Source organism: Cupressus sempervirens, chromosome 9 (assembly GCF_028749045.1).
Source record: "Cupressus sempervirens isolate cs-2001-9-10 chromosome 9, ASM2874904v1, whole genome shotgun sequence".
Classification (NCBI taxonomy): domain Eukaryota; kingdom Viridiplantae; phylum Streptophyta; class Pinopsida; order Cupressales; family Cupressaceae; genus Cupressus; species Cupressus sempervirens.
The window spans coordinates 618951420-618955625 of NC_143126.1; positions in this window are offsets into that span (position 1 = coordinate 618951420).

A 4206-nucleotide genomic window follows, 5' to 3' on the forward strand; every position below is an offset into this window, starting at 1 on the left:
CATTGAAGCTCTAAAATTAGAGATCATACTCTTAACCCACATCAACCAACCTTCACCAAAACCAAATTTTCTCAATACTTCAATCAAAAATTCCCTATCAACTCTACTATAGGCTTTGTGAATGTCCATAAAACAATTCCCTAAGTTAGCTATTACACCTTCTCAATTAATTATTATAGGAACGCATTAAGAATACATTGCAGTTAGCAATAACATTAATCTTTCACCTTGCAACTTAAATAACTTTTTCTACACACAATATTATGATGAGTTAGCTTAGATACATCATCATCAACATGTCTTCTTCACATCATCAACCTCAATTTTGAGAATAACAATTATGCTAAGTAATATAACAAGTTTACTAGAACAAGCCTCTATAAACTCTATCTTAGAATAGACATCACCAAAACTTACATAACTTCTTCTAGACTTAACATTTCTTCACCTAACATGAACTGCATATACTAGATACTTAGAAGTATCTCCCATAACCTCAGATAGTGAGAATATTCAACTAGCCATCCATACCAACTTGATCTTTTTGTTGTTCTTCTATCAGTTACCACAAAAAACTATTATGTTGATATCAATTGAAAACTCAGTTATGAATGTAACATATCATCAGAATTCATTCTTCCAACAATCTCCCCCTTTGGCATTGTTATCCTTTTGACCTATTAGTCCAAAAAGACAAGATTGTGTTGCTGGCATAATTTATTTCTCTGCACTAGATATTTCATTTTATTTTATGGATTATGAATTACGTTTTATGATGAAAGCATAAAAGAGGCAATGTATAATATAGATACAAAATGTTTTTCGAAAATGTAAGTTCATTTATTAAATGTCCATAGTGTTTCGCACATTCCGTGAAACTAACCAATGAAAAAAAAAAACATCAAAACCAGACTTTTACATATAAATGCAAGTACAAAAAGAAGTAATGTAAAAGTAAAGGGTTCATAGGTGCCAGCCATTGCCTGGAATGACTGGCTTGCCACTATTTGTCTGCACACTTTCTTTTGTCATCCCGTCTTGCCATGCTCCTAGTCCAGATCCTACAGATGCAAAAGTTTGAGTTAGATCAAAATGATCTAAGCAATAACTGACAAGCTCGACCTTTACCTCATACATTGCATTTATATCTAAAAATCTCAAAAAAAAACAAAATCCTGATCCATTTTTTCGCTAACATGTTTGTTTCCTGTGCAGCACCCAAAATCTCACAAGTACGTGGATATAACCGTAGGCTCCCACAAGGGTTATTGAGTCTGGCGTACTTGTAAGAGATTGGAGCAACTAAGGAGGTTGAAAAAATAAACTTTCAGAGTCCATGATATCTAGTAGTTAAATAAATGTGATACTGATCCAAACTAGGAACCCATAAAAGATTTGATAAAGCATCCATCAGATGCTCCTGAAGCACAAAATGGGACTGCATAAGAACTCCTAAGACATGATATAATCATTTTTGTCTTACCTTAAGCTCAAAAAATTCTTTACAGCTGAAAGAAAGAAAAAAAAACTATTTGGAACCAAAGGTAGCCTCTGGTTCCTCAAGAGGCTGGTAGATTCAGCAAGAAAATCCTTCTATGAAGAAGAAATCTTGGAGAGATTTAGGAAAACCAGAGAGATCAAAAAAAAAAAACTTTTCCAGAATGACATAGTGCTAAAAGAAAATGCATACTACCTCAGGCGGATTGAAAGAAAATGGATAAAAGAAAGATAATATGCAAGAAAACGTCAAATTTGGTTGTTTTTTTTAAAACCCAGAAAGGAGAATATCATGATTTATTTATTTTTGCACTTGAAGAAACATTCCACCAGCAAAAAACCAAAATGTGTTTTGCAAAAGTCACCTGCAAATATATGATGAAACATGGCATTTTTGTTTACAATAGATGGAAAAATGCATCTAGAAAAGAAAATCAAAAACTTGGTTTTAAAAAGAAAACGCCCAGAATAGTAATTTCTAAAGAAATAATTCATATAGCAAGTGGAAATCATGCTTCCAGAATGAAATAACAACTAAAAACATACTGATGTATACCAAAAATGTGCTTTGCAAAAGTTACCTGCGAAGTATGTGATCGAAAATGGCATCATTAACTTGAAAAATACCTAGAAATCATTGCTTCCAGCACTAAGTCATAGTGTAGTCAACAGTATGATGGCAACTTCATAATTCGAATGCTCTTTCAGGCATTGTCATGGTGACAAAAAAAAAAAAAAATCTTCAGCAAACCCTAGCCGACCCCTTAACCTGCAGCTCTCCAGGCATTTGCATTTTTACAAATGATTTTAGGTTTGCAACATGAGATGTTCATAAAAGCAAGTCCGATGTCGGATTTCATAAAATTTTGAAATCTGACATTTTGATGAGATTTCTTTTTTTTATTTCACAAATGTTGTGTCATGTATAATGAGTGAGACACTTTATATCGTAGCTTATTTAAAATGTATTCACATTTGCATAGTTTTGAATAAGTAAACTATTTAGTGGTCATTTAAAACCATGAAAATAGGTTTTTTTATTTTTAGAAAATCTATTTAAAGACTAAGCCATGTGTATCTTGTCATTTGATGGAGATATTTGAAAATCATGAGTCAGTTTCAAAATAGGTGCAAGGAATATAGGAGACCAAGGTTGAATTTGACCTTGTCTTATCAGTTGGAGAGTCTTCATGGTCATTTGGAGAGTTTTATGGGCGGTTTATGATGAGTCATAAGGTTGTTATGACTTAGGAGATATTTTTCAGAAGTGGAACTTTATGATGGAAGTTTCTAAGCCCTTTTTTTTAGGTTTTTTTCTAGCATCCGACCTCAGAGGTTGTGGAAAGTGATTAAGTGGGTGAGGAGCTCATTTTAGTTCTGAGTTCTAATTGGCGATTTGAAAAGAACTTAGTGAAAATTTTGTTCCTGGGTCTTTTTGGCATCATTTCTTTGTAGCTCATTATCACTGAAAATCAATATATTTAGCAGGTATTTCTTCCATTTTGCAGAGTTTTTTCCTACTCATTACTGCATTCAGTATGACATGTGATTGATGAAACAAAAAATGCTGATGTTTTTCCCTTTTAAACATTTTGTTTTTGTAGTTTTCTGTCTCACTTACCTTCATCTTTCTACAAGTGACTTTTAGTGCAGGTTATTAACTGTGTTCTAGGGGTGACAAATACTAACTTGTACAAAAAATCATCTTTTCTTCCTAGTGTTTACACCGTTCATACCTGTTAATGAAATATTTATGCACAAAGGTCCATAATAGGTTGTGATTTTCTTTCTTTACATCTTGAAAACAAGTACTTGTCACAGAGTAATTTACCTTCTTTAAGGGTTTTATTCTAATGTTCAAGGTCATTTTTTTTCATAAGGATTATCTTTTCTTCCCTTTTCCCTAAAAGTAAATATTTTGTTGTGTGAGAAAGTTAGGAGCTGACCTTATTTAGAGATTCACTTCTTATACAATTCACCCACAGCTTAGAAGTGTTTCCATTGTTCCTCTTGAAATTTTTAGGTTTTATCAAGTTTTTTTTAAAGGGTGTAATTCAAGAGATAACAGTTTTTGGCACGCCCGGTGGGACAGTTTTAGTAGACCGCTTATGTTGCTGGTTTTACTATGAAAACCTACATTTTAAGTCTTCTTTTTGCACAGTTGGTGACTCTATTGAGAAGAATTAGAAGAATCGGTGTTTTTTAAGCTTTTATGAAAAGACATACAAGAAGTTCAAAGAACTTTCAGTACAGAGAGTTGTCTCCTCACAGAAGGGGAAAAAGGACATTTGAAAAGGTTCAAGAAACTCTTGTTTATACAAGGAGAGCATGGTCAACACCTCCTATTGCAAGAGTTAGTACTGTTGCAAATAGTTTAGCTACTCAAGTCCAAATACCAATAAGAAAAATTTCACCGACTCAAATGGCTAGAGCTTTTGCAGCTTTTAATTAGGGCAGTCCTTTAAATTTGAACCAACATGATAGTATACTGGTGGCAACCCTCAAAAGTTTGCCTTATTTCTTAGGAGAAGACCAAGTTACCCCCATTGAGCATATTCAAGATGTTGCAAATCTGTGTGCCTTACATCATATCACTGAAGATAATGTTGCTGTAAGATTATTAGCTGCATCTTTCAAAGGAAAGGCTCTAGAATGGTATAGAAGATTAGCCGTAGGACCAATAACAAATTGGGATCAACTTGGTGGAGT